The sequence below is a fragment of the Pantherophis guttatus genome, chromosome 2 (assembly GCF_059756535.1).
Source record: "Pantherophis guttatus breed Tessera chromosome 2, ASM5975653v1, whole genome shotgun sequence".
Classification (NCBI taxonomy): domain Eukaryota; kingdom Metazoa; phylum Chordata; class Lepidosauria; order Squamata; family Colubridae; genus Pantherophis; species Pantherophis guttatus.
In genome coordinates this window covers 255,448,570-255,468,236 of record NC_142064.1, presented here as the reverse complement: position 1 = coordinate 255,468,236, position 19,667 = coordinate 255,448,570, and the positions used below count along the sequence as shown (strand labels likewise).

Sequence of the window (19,667 nt, the reverse complement as noted above, 5' to 3'; positions counted from 1 at the left end):
CTTTTATTCAGCCCACCAAGAAAACACTGGAAACTCTTGATTCAATTCTTTGTTCTTTAAAAGCTAGGCAACTCTTACTATGAGCTAGGAGTAAAGCACAAAGGCAGCCTGTAAGGAAGGGGGAAAGAGATGAGCCCTCAACCCCCAAATCCTTTGACAGCCAGAGTGTTTCCATTATTGGGCATTTGTTGTCATTGAAATGAGGGTTGGGGGAGAAGGGGGGGCAGAGCGACATGGGACCAAAACAAGCATCCTAGAACAGACAGTTCCAAGCAATCTACAGCAAATGAACTCCAGAGAATTTCAACCCTGCTTGGAAATACCATATCCAAAAACAGTCAAAACAGCTTTGATCATTGTCAGGTACGCATTATTACCAGAATCGGATTAATTTGCAGTCAGAATCACAACCAGGGGAATGGAAATGATGGTAGCCAGGGGTGGACTTCAAAAATTTTAGCAAGGGGTTCTCTGCCTGGTTGCTGGGTGGGCGTGGCCATGGTGGGTATGGCCTAGTCAGCCTCCTGCACCATGGCGGGGTGGTGGCGTTTTTGCCCCTCCCCAGGCTCTGGAGGCTTTCCTCGAGCCTCTGGGAGGGCGAAAAGGGCCTCCCCAGGCTCCAGACTTCCAGTAGGCCCGTTTTTCACCCTCCCTGAGCCTTCGCGCATGCCCTGCACTTACCTGTATCCAAAACAGGCCGTGTGGGGACTCCTGGGAGGGGAGGGGTGGGCGGGACCAGCCAGGAGTGGGATTTGGGGGTTCTCCGAACTGCACAGAATCTTATCTAGAGGTTCTCCTGAACCCCTGCGAACCCCCAGCAGCCCACCCCTGATGGTAGCTTGAAAGTATCTTGTGGAAGTATCGCTAAGTATCTATGGAGATTCTCAGTCATCCAGGTCATGGTTGTCCCAAAGCTGCTTTTTCCAAGAGGCAACTGGACTTTCTTTTTTTTTTCTTTGAAGATGCTTCACTTCTCATCCAAGAAGCTTCTTCAGCTCTGACTGGATGGTGAGGAACAGAAGGATCCTTCCATTCCCTACCATTCATGTTGTGACCAAGGCCCAAGTAGTGATTACCAAACACAATTCAGTCCTCAACAAACTTATTTTATTAAAACAGCTGAGACTTAATTCATTCTCAGCTTAGTCCAAAACAAAATTCTTAATAATCAGTCCATAGGCCTTATCACCAACCTTTGATGTCTTTGGCAACTTGCCAAAGGCTTTTCTTGGCAAAAACCCCACACAGTTCAAGAGACGCTGACAAGAAGCACGAGAATCAATGTTGCTTTTCTACAGAGAAACCAACGGCTCTTTTAAGCCTTATGGGAGTGGCCAATCATCTTCTGGCCTTACTCCTGAGTTGTCCTTTTTGCTTCAGCTGCTCTTGCCTTCTGGCAGCTCTTCGCATGCGTGTACTAGGAACAGGCTCCTCCTGTTCCTCTGCCTCTCTGCTGTCCGTCTCTGGAGGCTCTAGAGTCCTCACATCACTCTCAGATGGCCCTGGCCCCATCTCTGCCTCCGACGCAGAGCCCTCATCCGGGCCTTCCCGACTCCAGGACTGGCCCATTGTCCTCCCCAGCCTCCTCACTGTCCAACTCCGCTGCCAGGTCCGCAGGCTGCTGGCGGACCACAACACAACAATTCAGTCAGAGCTGAAGAAGCTTCTTGGATGAAAAACTAAACATTTTCAAGGAAATGTTTTCTCTCCGTTTCTAGCCTGAAGCCTTAATAATTGCTCGGTTAAGGAAGGCCTTGTTGCTGACCTAACATTCCAAAGCACAAGCATATTTGACACCCACTGCATATTTGGCCAAGCAAAAGGACAAGGATCAGCCATAAATTCTCCTATTTGCTGTGTTAGGGTTAGGTCAACAAGGGAAAAATAAATACGTCTTTGCCAGTATTAATGCTAGCAGAGAATTGCAAGAGGGAACAGTTTCTCAGCCTTCAGTAGGACAAACTCTCCTTTGTTCAACTACTCAAGAGACCAGAATGCTTTGTTAGCAGGCAAAAATATGTGGTGCTTCCTACGAGGCGTGGCGGCTGCCGACAGATAGCTCCCCCCCCTCCCCACCAAAATGAGGGAAAGCTGTGAAAATTATCCCTCAAAACGCAGCGCTTCACACAGGGAGTGCTATACTTGCAAAATGCTTTTACGAGGCTGGTCATGAGTCAAATCCAGACAATCGTTCCAGTTTTTTTAAAAAAAACAAAAACAAAAACCTTTAACCCGTTTAAAAGATACCTATTAAAAAGAGACATCTTGATTGATTTATTTGTTTTTGGTCCCCGTAAAAATAAAATAACTAGAAGCACGTCAAAGATGTCTCGTTGTGGAAAGAAGCGAGCAGGAGGCGTGCCCATTTCTTAAGTGACAAGAATTGTTTCTTTCAATTCAATCATCTGAACTTCTATGCAGTGAGATTAATTGAATGATTAAACACCTAGTTAAAATAAGAGGGGTGGGTTTTTTTTTTTTTTCTGTTTCCAATGAAAGCAACAGCCTTGACTTTTATTGGTTTGAAAAACAAAGACTAATTGGGAACTGAAAGCCTTCCCATACTGGTCATCACTGGAGCAAAGCCACAGTTTGCATAATCTTTGCGAGCTAAATAGATTATAATCGGCGTGATTTTCACTAAGCCTGGTTTAACAAACCATCGTTGGTGTATTCCCACAGCTCCCTTGGAGGGAAGATGGAATCATCTGTTTCAAAGGCAGGGATAAAAATCCTAGCTGGGAAAGCCATTCCTTGCAGACAGCTGGCCATTCGCATCCTTTTTGAGGGTCGTTTGAGGCCACTCGGGAGGTTTCTCTGTGTCCTGAGTCACCTGAATAGTGCAAATTTGTACTACTCAGGTCACCCTGAGGACGACACAGGCAAGCCTGGTTTAATATTTGGTGAATTAACCTGTTTTGCAAATGCAGCCCATTTCAACAATTCATAATACAGCAGGGGTGTGAGCAACTATGACCACTTTACAACCTGTGGACTTCAACTCCCAGAATTCCTGAGTCAGCCATGTCTGGGGCATCAGGGTAGTGTTAAACAGTAGCTCCAGAAGACCCAGGAGGTGACTAACATTGCTGAAAAGATGTGACTGCTTCATCCTCGCTTCTGGGCCAGGGAAAGCATTGCATTGGAGAGATAGTATTGGAAGCAATCTTCTTTTTTTTTTTTCAACTAAAGATTGAAACAGTGCAAACTTCCTTTGACCTCCATCATGCTTTTGGGTGCAATACAAGCTGCTATTTGTCACCTTTGAGGCTATTCATGACATCAAGCCAAGTTATTTGTGGGATCACCAGAGGTGGTAATTCAGCAGGTTCTGACCAGTTCTGGAGAACCGGTAGCGGAAATTTTGAGTAGTTTGGAGAACTGGTAAATACCACCTCTGACTGGCCCCGACCCCATCTATTCCCTGCCTCCCGAGTCCCAGCTAATCGGGACGAAATGGGGATTTTGCAGTAACCTTCCCCTGGAGTGGGGTGGGAATGGAGATTTTACAGTATCTTTCCCCTGCCCACCAAACCATGCCCACAAAACTGGTAGTAAAAAAATTTGAATCCCACCACTGGGGATCACCCTTGTCCTTTTCCACCCATCCTATTAAATTAGTGTTTCTCAAATTTGGCAACTTTAAGATATGTGGATTTCAACTCCCAGAATTCATGCTGGTTGGGGAATTCTGGGAATTGAAATCCCTGCACCTTAAAAGTTGCCACAGTTGAGAAATACTAGTCTAGACTGCTGCTCTTCCTCCTGTTTCCCAAGGTTATTCTAACAGCCTATTACAATCCCCGATGGTGGTGGGCGGAAGAATTAGATCCAATCAAAGAGGCACGTTCATCAGGGAATATCATCAGATTAAGACCTTTGTGTAGATGCCTCTCTGGAACCCCCTATGCCCCTGGAACCTGGTTGGCTTCAACCTTGCTGGCTTTTCATAAAGTCTTCAATGTGTGGCTGTTTTCCCAAACTTGGGGGAGTCAGAATGGGGCTAATGGGGCCTGCAAGATGGATAAGTTATTTATGAGGATTCTCAGCTACCCTGATGTATACTTAGTGTTGTTTCATCGCGTTTGAGTTTTTAACCCTGTATTAGCTGCCCAGAGTCCAGTGGTGAAATCCAATTTTTTTTACTACCGGTTCTATGGGCGTGGCTTGGTGGGCATAGTGTGGCTTGGTGGGCATGGAAGGGGAAAGATACTGCAAAATCTCCATTCCCACCTCACTCCGGGGAAGGATACTGCAAAATCTCCATTCCCTCCCCACTCCAGGGGAAGGATACTGCAAAATCCTCATTCCCTCCCCACTCTGGGGCCAGCCAGAGGTGGTATTTGCCGGTTCTCCGAACTGCTCAAAATTTCCACTACCGGTTCCCCAGAACCTGTCAGAACCTGCTGGATTTCACCCCTGCCAGAGTCCCTATTGCAATGGGAGAAGCCGTACAAATTGACTTAAAAGAAATAAATCAGGAACGACAACTTAGCAGCGAAATAAAACAAAACAAAACAAATGCCTACAGCCACATAAGGCTTAAAGTTAAAAAGAAAATTGATTCTCCCTCTAATTCATTGATATACAGACAGGGTTTTAAAAAAAAGAAGTATGTTTTCAGTTAATGTGGGAGATTAGAGGAGGAAGCAGCCCCAGAAATGGCCTCCTAAGGCTAATGGCCCTTATCTCGGTCTCGTGAGCCCCTTCCAGACAAAATACAGTCACAAAAAGCGCTTGCTTTGCAACTCAGCTGTTTTGGCAAAGAACCGATTCATTGCAAAGGCAAAAAAACCTTTCAGCCCAGGAATCTTGACATCTCCACAGGCCTTGCACACCGCCCACACTTGCACGCACACACATTTTTCCTCATGCAAGCTGAACTATGGAAGTCACCAACGGAGGTCAGCAGGGGTCAGTATGGGTGGTCACCGTACAGCTGGACTATTTAGAAAAGGAAACTGGGCCTCATGGAGCAGAAAGAATTCTGGCTTAAAGGGAGCAGCCAGGATGTACTAAGGCAGGAAAAAAAAATGCGATATATATTTCTCTTTAAAGTTTATTGCTGGAGGAAGAGGGAGAGGCAGAAAACCCAGAAGGAAAGAAAAGGAAGAAAACAGGATGAACAAACTCAAAACACAGAAAACCACCCGTCCATGACAGCCTCTGTCGACTACAAGATAAACATGGATGTTTGGGAACAGAGACCCCAAAACCGTGGCCCCAAGTCTCTCAGAGAATCTTATATAGGACCGTCTGTGACATGAGAATGTGAGGCAAGTGCCGAGAATGTTAAGCAGTCTTGTGGTTTATAAAGGAGGCAGAAGGTGAAGGGGAAACTTCCTCCCACTGAGTTTATCCAGCTGTTATCCATTCCACCAAGATTGGGGAAAGAAGCCATAACTCATAGAACGCAGAACTACAGGGCTTGAAGAGATCTCGAAGGTCTTCTAGTCTTCTAGTTAATAAACAGTAACAAGAGTTGGAAGGGACCTTGGAGGTCATCTAGTCCAACCAGGGGTGGGTTCTAAATTTTTTTACCACCGGTTCTGTGAGCGTGGCTTGATGGTCATGTGACAATTATTTAGGATTTAGCAGAGGTACTGGTGTACCAGGCTTTTAACTGCTTGCAGAGCTGTACTGATCTACCCATTTATTTTTGCAGGCACTGATCTACTCATGTATTTTTGCAGGCACTGATCTACCCATATATTTTTGCAGGCACTGGTCTACCCATTTATTTTTGCAGGCACTGATCTACTCATGTATTTTTGCAGGCACTGGTCTACCCATTTATTTTTGCAGGCACTGATCTACTCATGTATTTTTGCAGGCACTGGTCTACCCATTTATTTTTGCAGGCACTGATCTACTCATGTATTTTTGCAGGCACCGGTCTACTCATTTGTTTTCTTTTAACACTGATCAGCTGTAGGGCGGCCCTTTGAAGCCCCGCAGCAAGAGTTTAAACAGTTTTTTTCCCTCTAGCCATCAGCTGGGACTCAGGAGGCAGCAATAGATTGGGGGTGGGGCCAAATAAAAGGTAAGAATAACTGCGGGGGGGGCGGGGGGCCAGAACCGGTTCGGTGACCTCATATCGTCACTGCTACCAGCTCAGCGGAACCAGGCAGAACCGGGAGGAACCCACCACTAAGTCCAACCCCCTGTTTACGCAGGAGACTTATACTAGGGATTTCGAACCGCCAAACTGCCGACCTTTCTGATCAACAAGCTCAACGTCTTAGCCACTGAGCCACCTAGCCAGGCATAGTTCAACCTCCGGCTTGAGGCAAGAGACCTTATACCAGTGATGGCGAACCTTTTCAGCACCGAGTGCCCAAACAGGAATGTGCGTGTGCACGCAGGCACATGTGCACACACTGGAGCCCCAGAAACTCAAAAGACCAGCTGGCTGGTGTATATGCACGCACCGGCCACCTGGTCTTCTACTTTCCAGCATGTGCATGCACACCAGCCAGCTGGCTTTCAGGTTTCCGGGGCTCTGGCATGGACGAAGTTCAGCTGGCGCGCCGGAAACCAGAAAAGCAGCTGGTGATGGCACGTGTGCCCACAGAGGGCTCTACATGCCAACTCTCGCACACTTGCCATAGGTTCGCCATCATGGCCTTATACTATGCTGGTCAAATGGTTGTCCAGCCTATTTTTGAAAACCTCCAGTGAGGAAGTACCACAACTCCAGGAGATAAAGCTCTTCCATCGATTAATTGTTCTCACTGTCAGAAAATGCCTCCTTACTTCTAGGTTGGATGTGCAGATGACCAGGTTCCAGGTTTAACACCCAATGGCAAGAAAAAGACCTCTGGTCAGGATTTTTAAGGTGAGTTGAGTCATCTTGATGCTGGGAAAACATTGGACCCAACTCTGTTCAACCCTGATTTTTCTCTCCTTGATGTGATTCCAAATTTTATACACACCACGGAAACAGAAAAACACCCCTCCCTGTGACAAAAATTGCCTTCCAATCTTGTCTGCACATTAGAAATCAACTTTGAGGCTCCTTCTCCGATTAAGATGGTACCATTATTATGGACTTTGCAGGGTTTTCTCAATTGTGGCCCCATGTCTTTGCAACTCTAAGATTTAGGAGGTCCGTAAACACTCTTCCTTTCAAGACGTCCTTCAACTGATTCTTCTTTTAGCTGAAATGTTTCTTATTTCTAGGCATTTGTTCAGATCTGAAACGAATACACTTCTTTGTCACTTCTTCCCTGTTTCCTTTGGGAAAACGCAACCCCCACCTCTCCTCAAAAGTGCAAAATATTTAAAATCAAGATTTTCAACCCTTGTACTTCTAATTTACATTTAACCTCAGTGCAACATAGATTTTAAGTCTCCTGTTTAGATCTGAAGGGGCTTCTCTGAATCGGCATTGTTCAAAATACTCTCCCATTCTTGATGGTAGGAGACTCATAGGATAGATTTGGACAGACAATTCTGTATCCAAAATTGCATTTAAGAACCACTATTTATTAACTTGCATACTTATACATATTTACTGATTTATTTTGCCAAAGGACCCAGCAGGCAATATAGCCTACTAACATTTTCATGGTGCCAAATAAACTCTTCTAAGTTATCTGGGTAGCAACTGTGACAGTCCATATTCATTGTTTCATTGTCATAGAGGTATACTGGCTAGGTTAATACATTTCTTTAAGCTATGGGTTACTTAACTTATGGTTTGCTGAGAAAGCCAGTCTCCTGGTTCCTAATGCCACACCCTAAACCATGGCTTACTTATTACAGTAACTAGTTCCCTACATCATTCTATGTCAGGGATGTCAAACTCGATTTCATTGAGGGCAACTTCGGGGGGGCTGGGGTAGGTGTGGCCAGCTTGCTGTCAATCATATTGGGGGCGCCTGTGGGGGCCTCAGTGTTGTGCCAGTGAAAATGGGCTCCTGAAACTCCGTTTCCGACCTCCTGTAACCCTCTGCCAGTGAAAACAGAGCTCGGGAGACCCAAACGTGGCCCTCCCGAGCTCCATTTTCACTGGCAGAGGTACCGTGGGCCAGCCCTTCACTGTTTCCAAGGTGGCCCTGTGGGTCAGATCTAAGAATCCTGCGGGCCAAATCTGGCCCCCAGGCCTTGAGTTTGACACTCCTGTTCTAGGCCTAACAAATGATACTACATTTTCTTTAAAGATAATATATTTCTTTAAGCTATGAGTTACTTAATTTATGGTTTGCTGAGCAAGCCAGCTTCTGGTACACACCTAATGCTATGCCCTAAACCAGGGGTGGGCAACTGTGGCCCTTTTACAACCTGTGGACTTCAACTCCCAGAATTCCTGAGCCAGCTTGGCTGTCTCAGGAATTCTGGGAGTTGAAGTCCACAGGTTGTAAAAGGGCCACAGTTGCCCACCCCTGCCCTAAACCTTGGCTTACTTATTATAGCGACTACTTCCCTACATTATTCTAGACCAAACAAATAATATTAAACTTTAACACAATATTGTAAGGTAATATTGAGCTGTGTTGGTGCCGTGTTTAGAGCGCAGTATTGCAGGCTAACTCTGCTCCCTGTCAGCAGTTTGATCCTGACCAGCTCAAGGTTGTCTCAGCCTTCCATCCTGCTGAGGTTGGTAAAATGAGGACCCAGATTGTTGGGGGAAATATGCTGACTCTGTAAACCCCTTAGAGAGGGCTGGAAAGCACTATGAAACGGTATATAAGTCTCAGTGTTATTGCTATAATCCGGAGAGGTCTGGGCCATAACTGAGTGACAGAATACCTTTTCGTGTACAGAATGTTCCAGTTTAATGCCCAGCATCTCCAGAATAACCCTGGTAAAGATTCCTATCTCAAACCCAGCAAGTTTTGTAATATCACATACTTGTTCGTTGGCGCTGTATTTTCTCAATGCTTAAACATACCCTAATACAGAAAATTCTTCTTGGTTTTCTAGGCCCTTCCACATCTTCGCAGCCTTCTTCCAGTTTGTCCAGTGGCACGTAAGTTCCAGCCATTTATGGATAATCACCGGAGCTCACTTCTGAATGCTAACGCTATCGGAAAGCCCAACAACCAAACCCTCTCCTCCAAATCTCTCACATGGGGGGGGGCATAGGCATAGAACAGGGATGGGAAATGGCGGTCCCTTTATGACTTGCGGACTTCAACTCCCAGAATTCCTGAGCCAACCATGCTGGCTCAGGAATTCTGGGAGTTGAAGTCCGCAAGTCATAAAGGGACCGCCATTTCCCATCTCTGGCATAGAAGAATGTGAAGTGCAAGTCCAGAGGACACTCTGGGACAGGGGTCTCCAACCTTGGCAACTTTAAGAGTTATGGACTTCAATTCCCAGAGTTCCTCAATCAGCTTTGCTGGCTGAGGAACTCTAGGAGTTGAAGTCTGCAAGTCTTGAAGTTGCCAAGGTTGGAGAGCAGAGCCCTGCTTTGGGAGACAGACTCTTAGTCTTCTCTCTGTTGATAAGGAACATAAGAAGGCAAGTCAGTGACCCAGCAAGAGCATATGAGCTTTGTCTTACCCATAAGCCTCTTTTAGTCCAAACCACTTTGAGTAGGAAAATGCTCAAGGCACTAGTCTCACTTCCCATGTAAATCACCCATTTAACCTTCATGCTCCAGAGATACCGATAGGCCGGTTGGCGTTATTTACTGCTGATGTTACAATTGGATTCTTTATCACCGAATGCGGACAGTCAGGTAAGTTTATCAAGAAGCAGTTTTGCTAATCAACCCCGAGGTGACTCCAGGCCAGCCATGCTGGACATACAAATGAACATTCACTTACCCCAACAGGAATCATAAAACACAGATGCAATCATTAGGAGCAAAAGGCTACAGAGCTGAAATGAGAAAAAGTCCTCTAGGCAGAACACAAACCTTGTCAAGGAAAGAAATGTATATTATTACTTTCCTTTACTGCAGAAGTTCCCTCCCCACCCCTGTTTTTCTCTGGACCAGTTACTTTTCCTTTTTGTTTTCAGTCCACAGCCTAATTTCTTCTTCTCTGCAAAGAAAAAAACGATAGAATTCATAGCCAGGGAATTCTTTCCTTCCTTTTGGTCTGGTTTGGTCATGGAAAGGGAAGCAAATTGGCCATGTGGGATCAGTAATAATAAACTTTGGACATTGCATGTTTAAGGGGGGGGGAGAGAAAGGAAGGAAGGAAGGAAGGAAGGAAGGAAGGAAGGAAGGAAGGAAGGAAGGAAGGAAGGAAGGAGAAAGAAAACAAGAAAGAAAGGAGAGAAAGAGAAAGAAAGAAAGAAGAGAGAGAGAAAAGAAAGAAGAGAGATAAAAAGCGAAAGAAAGAGAGAAAGGAGAGAGAAAGAGAAAGAAAACAAGAAAGAAAGAAAAAAGGAAGGAAGAGAGAGAGAAAGAAAAAGAGAGAGAGAAAAGAAAGAAGAGATAGAAAGAGAAAGAGTAAGAGAGAAAGAAAGGAGAGAAAAGAGAGAAAGAAGAGAAAGAAAGAGAGAGAGAGAAAGAAAGTAGGGAAGGAGGGAGAGGGGAAGGAAGGAAAGAAGGGCTTGCATCGAAGACAAATAAAAGATCTTTTTGCTTATAAAAGATGCATCTTCGGCATTTTAATTTAACAATCAAGACTTCATTGTAGAAGGCAACTTCAAAGGTTCCGTTGAGCCCAAACCAAGGCACTGATTTATGGCGTATTTATTCTTCATCTTCTTTGTGGATTTTCCCACCCCACATTTTAACCTCATTATGAATGTATGAGATACAGTGAACTAAGAGATCCCTTCAAAGCCCATCCAGTGAGTTTCTATGCTGAGTGGGGGCTAAAATCTGGATCCATCTGTGACCTCTTTTATCTCCAGACAATAGGATTACCAACCTGCTGACTCAAGTGGTCAGAGTTACAGTCCGATGCTACTGGATTGGCACCAGGTTTTGGGGGCGGGGGGGCACCAGAGCAGCTTTCTAAGTGACAGTTCATTTTGCACACAGCAAGGCTCAGATTCATCTTAATATTTGCCATCCCACTTTGTCTTCCAACTTTGAACACCGAAGCAACTAATGCAATCATGTCAAAATAACAATGGCAGCAATATTAACTCCCTAAAACTAAATCCCACAACAGACTACTAGTGAAATTTCAAAAGCCTCTCTATTACCATTAAACCAGATGCCCCACTAACACCCAAAAACCCTTCCGTAAGAAGGATGCAGTTTACATTACAGAAACTCAATCATGGTACCAAATGCAGGGGAATTAAAACTCAACTTCATACCATTCCACTACTCCAGTAAATAGTACTGAAACAAAAGATGCAGCACATACTATAATCAAGAACAGACTGCCTTAATGCTTTCCGCTCCAAAAAGCAGCCTCTGTAGCTAAGATGACAGGATACACCCTTGAAGTGAAAAAGTTCACCCTTGCAGCCAAGAAAAGAAAACACTGGAAACTGGAATCAACATTATACAAGGCGAGCTTCGTTCTTTCACAATGGTTTGGCTAGCTTCGTCTTGGCAGATGTGTGAACCCGGCCACTAACTTTTCTTGCTCTTTCAGATGAAGATGGAGATTAAAACTGGGACCCTTTGCAGAGCATTAAATCCCTTAAACACTCCTTAGCCACCAAGCTAGCTTTGGACCTTCCCACCAAGTACGTTTGCTTCTTTTACCTGGACATAGCCATGATTTGTTCCACTTTACTAACTTCTTTTAGGGATTAACTACAATCTGTTGCCCATCTCAGCTACAGTCTCCTCCCTTTGTCCTCTTCTAGATTGGAAATTCAAGAGACTCACCACAATTCTGGGACATCCCCATGCCCAGCAAATGTTCTTCCTTCCTCAAAGAAATCCAGCAAGTCCTTCCCCAAATAATAATAATACTGGTTTTGTGCTTGGACAATTTCAGAGTCCTAATGGATTGACAGTTGGATGGCCAACTGCTAGAACAACGCTTCCTTAGATGACACACTTCAAAGATACTGAACCACAATTTTCGTCATCCCCAACCTTGGCTGGGAAAATGATAGCTGACATCCAAGGTATCTGGAGAACCCTGGTGGAGAAGGCCTAGTTAGGAGCAGAAGAGAAATGTGGCCAAGGAGCCAACACCCTAATCTACGAATTGGGTATGTCTAGTTTAATGAAAAGAAGGACTAGGGGAGACATGATAGCAGTGTTCCAATATCTCAGGGGCTGCCACAAAGAAGAGGGAGACAAACTATTTGCTAAAGCACCTGAAGGCAGGACAAGAAGCAATGGATGGAGACTAATCAAGGAGATAATCAACCTAGAACTAAGGAGACATTTACTGACAGAACAATTAATCGGTGGAATGACTTGCCTTCAGAAGTTGTGGATGCTCCAACACTGCAAGTTTTAAAGAAGAGATTGGACAATCTTTTTTCTGGAATGGTATAGTTTCCTGCCTGAGCAGGGGGTTGGACTAGAAGACCTTCAAGGTACTTTCCAACTCTATTATTCTGTTATTACCCCTGAACTTCTGCTGGGTTTCTTCTGATGCATCCCTGATGAAAAAGACATGTGCACATTGTCCCACTTGAGTGGTCCTCTCCTGTCCCCACCACTCAGCTCAATCTCCCCTCTCCTGCCCCATGAAGAAATGCACTCTTTTCTGGCAAATAAGACCTTCAAGACTCAAGAGCCTGTAACCTCCATCCCACCGGGGCTGACATCTCCAACTCACTCCCTTTTCTTAAAATCAATCAATCAGAATAGAGCCAGAGGGGACCTTAGAGGTCTTCTAATCCAACCCCCTGCTCAAGCAGGAGACCCTAGTCTCCTAGTCCAGTCTCTTTCTGAAAATTCCAGTGATGAAGCACCCACAACTTCTGAAGGCAAGCTGTTCCACTGGTTAATTGGTTAATTAACTGATTAATTCCACGGGTTAATCACTCGCCAGCAGGTCTCTCCTCACTCTACCTGGGGTTCAGTGTTCCTTGCCCTGCCAGTTCAATCAGAATAGAATCTGGAAGGGACCTTGGAGGTCTTCTAGTCCACCCCCTGCTCAAGCAGGAGATCCTATACCATTTGAGACAAGTGACTGTCCAGTCTCTTCTTAAAAGCCTCCAGTGATGGAGCACCCACAACTTCTGAAGGCAAAGCTGGTGAATTGTCCTCACTGTTAGGAAGCTTCTCCTTAATTCCAGGTTGCTTCTCTCCTTGGTTAGTTTCCATCCATTGTTTGTCTTGCCTTGCCTTCAGGTGCTTTGGAAAATAAGTTGACTCCGTCTCTTCTTTCTGACAGCCCCTCAAATACTGGAACATTTCTATCATGTCACCCCTTAGTCCTTCTTTTCTCTAGACTAGCCAAATCCAAATCCTACAATATGTTTTAGTCTCCTTTCATCATCTTAATTCCTCTTCTCTGGCACTTTTTCCCAAGTCTCAACATCTTTTTGTTGTTGTTGTTGTTGTTTGGGTAACGTGCTGACCCAAACTGGATGCAGAAATCCAGGTGTGGTGTGTTCTCCTAAAGCGGTACTCATTACTTGCAAGCTTTTGATTCTATGCCTCGGTTTATGCAACCAAGGGCTGTTTGTAGAAATCCCTCCCACCCCGGAGTGAAACAGCCCCCTCTCTCTTAAGCCATTACAAGACTCGCCCCGCTGTGCGCGTCTCCCGATCGCCCCGAATCTCTCTCCCCAGGAAGATCACCTTTCTCCCGGGACCCGGGGAAGGCAGCCCTCCTCCTCCAAGCCGACCTGCTCGCCGGCGGGGAGGTGGGGGGGGGGGGGAGAAAGAGCCGCGGAGTCGGAGATCCCTGCCCCACCCACGAACCGACGGTCCCGAACCTCCACTCCCACTCCTTACATCGTCCCTCCCCCGCCACTCTCCCTTCCCTTCCCGCAGGACCCCGGCCAGCCCCGCCACTCCCCCCTCTTACCGCTCCTTCGGCGAGTCCATTCACTGGAAAGTCCCGTCCCCTCTCCTTTCTTTTTTCTTTTCCTCCTTCTTTCTTTCTCGCTGGCGACTCCAGAGAAAGGGACAGAGGAGAGTAAGGGGTTCCCCGCGATCGGAGCGCCTTCTCTTTGCCCGCGCCGTCCGTTCCCCCGCTTTTCCCTTCAGCAGCCTGACGGACGCTGGGCAGCGGGGAAGGGCCGGCCGAGGAGGGGGGGCGTGATCGACCCAGACGCTCAGCCCCCTTTCTCCCCCCTCCCACCCCTCCTCTTTCCCAAAGCAGCCGCTCGTGCGGGAGGGGGGGAGCGCCGGCTTCGCCTTGGCAGGATCTGGAAGCGCGCGGGAGGGAGGGGGGCGGCGGCGGGTCGGGAGCGCATTGTCTGGAGGCTGGGGGCGGGCGGGGAGGGGGCGGGGCTCTGTCAAGCCCCTCCCCCTCCCCACAGGGTTGGGTTCCAAAGCAAAACGCCTTCCCCCCCCCACCGCCCCACTCCCACTTCCAGGCGTCGATCCAAGAATGGACGCCTCTCGCGACGTGGGAAAGCGAGAAAGGCGTTTTCCCTTCGCGGAAGGGAGAGATCGGGCGGGAGCGGAATCCCCAAAAGAAGGAATCTGTTTGGCGTCTGGGGGAAAGTGTGGGGGGGAAGCGGGAGGAATCGTTCTCGGGTGGGGTTGCGAGGCTCGGTCTATCTCCTAGGAAGCGGGTTCGGCAAAACACGAGTCTTTAAAAATAAAATTTAAAAAAAGTTTCTAGCCCGCGTCGGGGCTCAAAAGGATGTCCGAACGAAGCGATACAGTCGGACGGGAGCTCTTTAAGGGAGATCCCTTGAGAAACGGAGAAAGAGCGAGTTGACTTAGACCTAGAATAACTTTATGGTGACTTTAAATGTACACTAATGGGCATGCATTAAAATGAAATTTCGTGGCATACAGCTCTCCAAAGGGTCACCACCTCCAATGTACATGGCATAAACATGACAAGATAGATAGATAGGTAGGTAGATGATAGATGGATGGATGGATGGATGGTAGATAATAGATAGATATATAGATAGACAGACAGACAGATATAGATTAGATAGATATATAGATATAGATTAGATAGATAAATATATAGATGATATTTAGATAGATAAATAGGTAGATGATAGATAGACAGACAGACAGACAGACAGACAGACAGATACCCACATCTGACAGAAACAGTACAGTCTAGCTCGGATGTATATATGTACATGGTGAGAAAAACAATCTGGCCGCCAACTCATATATGTTTATACATATACACACTGATGTGTGTGTGTGTGTGTAAACTCGCAAGATTCATTTTTCTTACCATGTACACATATACATTTATGCATCCGAACTATATATATAAAATTTATGCATATACCCACAAACACATATATTATACGACATAGAGGCACAACACAGTCTGACTGACAATCTTAACCGGGGGTTAATTTTGGGATAGGGCTTATATTACGAGCATCCTGAAAAATCATGCCACAGTTTATTTTCAGATTGGGTCTTTTAATTTTTGGGGAAACACCTTATGAGCTAGGTGCCAAGCCTCCCAAAGGAAAGTCATAAGTGTGAAAAACGATCACCAATCAATTTTTTCAGTGCCATTGTAACTTTGAACAGTCACTAAACGAATGGTTGTAAGTCCAGGACTACTTACATTCTCAAACGTCTCTCATCTGTGAGCTAAGTAACAAGCCAAGTACAGCAACTTAACATTTCATTTCTGTATGTAACTGATGGAAATTAAATGCTCTATTTTTAATGGGCACTGAGAGTAATGGACATCTGTTCCCACAGATAATCTGTTTCACCTGGAGTCAGTCTCTGTAATATAATTTATTTCTAGGCTACAGACAACCATGTGTATAACTCGACTACTCGGGCTCTGTTTACATGAGAGCAGATGGGGTCTGCCACACAGGGACACACATAGGGGCGTTCACCTGTGACACATGTTAACGGTGTAGCTACCATCACAACCATCATCTGCAGTGGTGGGATTGTAACAACCGGTTCTCTGCCCTAATGACTGGGTGCTGGGTGGTGTGGACAGCATGTGTGACAGGCAACACTCAGCCTCCTGCACCCTCCTGGTGCACTGCCCTCCGGTGCCCCATTTTGGGCCTAGTAAGACTCCCTGAAGCCTCCTGGGAGTGAAAATGGGCCGTGGGGGCTGTGCCCCCTGTGCCCTGTTTTGGGCCTATAGGCCACCCTGCACTTACCTGGGAGCCAAAATGGGGCACGTGGGGACTCCTGGAAGGGGAGGGGCAGGGCCAATCAGCAATTTAACTACCGTTTCACCCAAACCAGCTGAATCCCACCACTGATTATCTATATTTTCACTTCTACCCACTAATGCCATAAACCAGCGGCCTACAACCTTTTGGGCACCAGGGACCGGTTCTATGGAGAGAGATTTTTCCACATAACGGAGGGTGTGTGGTTTCACATGCTTCCTGCATCTGCGGATGGGGCTTTGCTTTTTTGTGGGGCCTGGTTTCTGGCATGCCATGGCCCAGTACCAATCCATGGACCAGGGGCTGGGGACCCCTGTCATAGACCAACCTTTATTTAAGAGCACATTTTCTAGCACATATTTTGGTGTGAGCATGTTCAAATCAGGGCACTGCTGAGTTCTGTGGCAGGATTCATTACGCTAAGGCTTAAAGTGTGGTTTGTTGACTTTGGGCTGAATGTAATGTGTGATCCAGATACTGAGATTAACAGAATTGGAAGGGACCTTGTAGGTCATCCAGTCCAACCCCCCGCCCAAGTAGGAGACCTTACACCATTTCTGACAAATGGCAGTCCAATCGCTTCATGAAAGCCTCCAGTGATGAAGCTCCCACAACTTCCGAAGGCAAAGCTGTTTCATTGGCTTGATTGTTCTCATTGTCAGAAAAATTCTCCTTATTTCCAGGTTGAATCTCTCCTTCATCAGTTTCCATCCATTATTCCTTGTCTGGCCTTCGGGTGCTTTGAAAAATAGCTTGATCCCCTCCTCTCTGTGGCAGCCCCTCAAATACTGGAACAGTGCTATCGTGTCTCCCCTGATCATTCATGTTTTAAGACTTAGAATTATGTGTCAACCAGAGCAGAATGATTTGTTTTCAGTAAACTATGATTTAACACTATCTTAACTGTGGTCTTATTTGGATGAAACTTTTAGGTTATATAGGGAGCTTGGGAAATAGGCCTGAACCGTGGTGGCGCAGTGGTTAGAATGCAGTATTGCAGGCTAATTCTGCCAACTGCCAGCAGTTCGATCTTCACCAGCTCAAGGTTGACTCCGTCTTCCATCCTTCTGAGGTCGATAAAATGAGGACCCAGATGGTTGGGGGCAATAGGCTGACTGCATACCCTCGGTTTTTCCTGATAGTTCTATATATCTTCTGATAGTTCTATATATCTTCTCTTCCACTGAAGAAGAGTGCTAAGTAAAAAGAAAATTACAGGGAGTCCTTGACTTATGACCAGAATTGAGCCCAACATTTCCGTTGTTAAGTGAGATGTTTGTTAAGAGAGTTCTGCCCCATTTTATGGCCTTTCTTGGTGCAGTTGTTAAGTGAATCACTGCAGCTGTTAAGTTAGTAACTGGGTTGTTCAGTGAATCTGCCTTCCCCATCAACTTGCTGGTCAGAAGGTCGCAAAAGTGAATCACGTGACCCTGGGACCCAACAACAGTCATAAGTATGAACCAGTTGCCAAGTATCTAAATTTTGATCACATGATCCTAGGGATGCTACAAAGGTCATAATTGTAAAAAATGGTCATAAGTTATTTTTTTTCAGTGCCGTTCAGTAACTTTAAGCGGTCATTAAATGAACTGTTGTAAGTCAAGGACTACCTGTATTGAGCCTCAGTGGCGCAAGTGGTTAGAGTGCAGTACTGCAGGCTACTTCTGCTGACTGCTGGCTGCCTGCAATTTGGCAGATCGAATCTCACCAGGCTCAAGGTTGACTCAGCCTTCCATCCTTCCAAGGTCAATAAAATGAGGACCCAGATAATTGGGGGCAATAGGCTGACTGCTTAAAGGGGCTGGAAAGCACTATGAAATGGTATATAAGTCTTAAGTGCTATTGCTATCTGTCTTAATGTCAGATAGTAAAAATACACATCTGATGGAACTGGATGGCTAATATCAATCAATCAATCTAATAATGATAACCTGTCATTATTAGACTGTTCTTGGTTTTCAGCTATAACAGGTCTCTTTAGCAGAGACATGTGAGCACAAGATACTCACATGCAGAATTGAGCATTTCTTCCTGGGATTGCTGACACTGCACAAAGTTGTTGTTGTGAGGAAAATAGGAGGAGGAAGGTGTGTTGGATATGTTTGCCACCTTGAGCTACTTGTAAAAATAAATAAAGGCAGGATACAAATAAACAAAATCAAAGTGAGGAACAACCATACAATAATTCAGATGAGAAGCAGCATTCACATACCATATACAGTATGGAACATCACACCAATGAAGCTTAAATATTCAGGCCTGTCTGTCATTATTTATTTGATATACCCTGCTGCCTCATCTGTTGGAGTGAATTTTAATGGTTGTGGTTGTGGTTTTGTTTTTGGGTTTTGTTTTTTTTTCATTTATATTTGGAGACATAGGCATGGAGTTCTGGAAAGTCCATTTGTAAGCCGCCCAGAGTCCTCGGACAGTTGGGCAGCATAGAAATACGAAAAATAAATAAATACATACATACATACATACATACATACATACATACATACATACATACATACATACAGTCTTTTTTTTAACAACAGCATGGGGTGTTTGTTCGTCTAGTGTTTGATGAGTTTGGTAAGGCCACACCTGGAGTCTTGCATCCAGTTTTAGTCACCACATTACAAAAAAAGATGTTGAGACTTTGGAAAAAGTGCAGAGAAGAGCAAACAGGATGATTAAAGGCCTGGAGACTAAAACATATATGAAGAACGATTGCAGGAACTGTGTATGGCCAGTCTAGAAAAAAAGAAGGACTAGTGGTGACATGATAGCAGTGTTCCAGTATTTGAGGGGCTGCCACAAAGAAGATGGGGTCCATTTATTTTCCAAAGCACCAGAAGGCAAGACAAGAAACAATGGATGGAAACTAATCGAGGAGAGAAGCAACCTGCAATTAAGGAGAAACTTCCTAACAGTGAGCACAATTAACCACTGAAACAGTTTTGCCTCCAGAAGTTGTTGGTGCTCCATCATTGGAAGATTTTAAGAAGAGACTGGACAGTTACTTGTCTGATATGGTATAGGGTCTCCTGCTTGAGCAAGGGGCTGGACTAGAAGACCTCCAAGGTCCCTTCCACCTCTATTCTGATTGATTGAACTATGGGCTTGTTTGTTTATTTACTTATTTATTTATTAAATTTACAGAATAGAATAGAATAGAATAGAATAGAATAGAATAGAATAGAATAGAATAGAATAGAATAGAATAGAATAGAATAGAATAGAATAGAATAGAATAGAATTTTTTATTGGCCAAGTGTGATTGGACACACAAGGAATTTGTCTTTGGTGCATACGCTCTCAGAGTACATAAAAGAAAAGATACGTTCATCAAGAATCATAAGGTACAACACTTAATGATAGTCATGGGGTACAAATAAGCAATCAGGAAACAATATCAATATAAATCGTAAGGATACAAGTAACAAAATTACAGTCATACAGTCATAAGTGGAAGGAGATGGGTGATGGGAACAATGAGAAGATTAATAGTAGTGCAGACTTAGTAAATAGTTTGACAGTGT

The 19,667-nt window shown here is 45.2% G+C and overlaps 1 protein-coding gene across 1 annotated transcript in view; it reads right to left on the bottom strand.

Annotated features, from left to right (window-relative positions):
- Nucleotides 1-14,505, bottom strand: part of DDAH2 (DDAH family member 2, ADMA-independent) — a 54,870-nt gene extending 40,365 nt beyond the window's left edge. The window contains exon 1 of the mRNA XM_034421547.3: nt 13,866-14,505. The gene's annotated coding sequence lies outside the window, so the exon portion shown is untranslated. The remainder of the gene's footprint in view (nt 1-13,865) is intronic.
- Between the last annotated feature and the right edge of the window lie 5,162 nt (nt 14,506-19,667).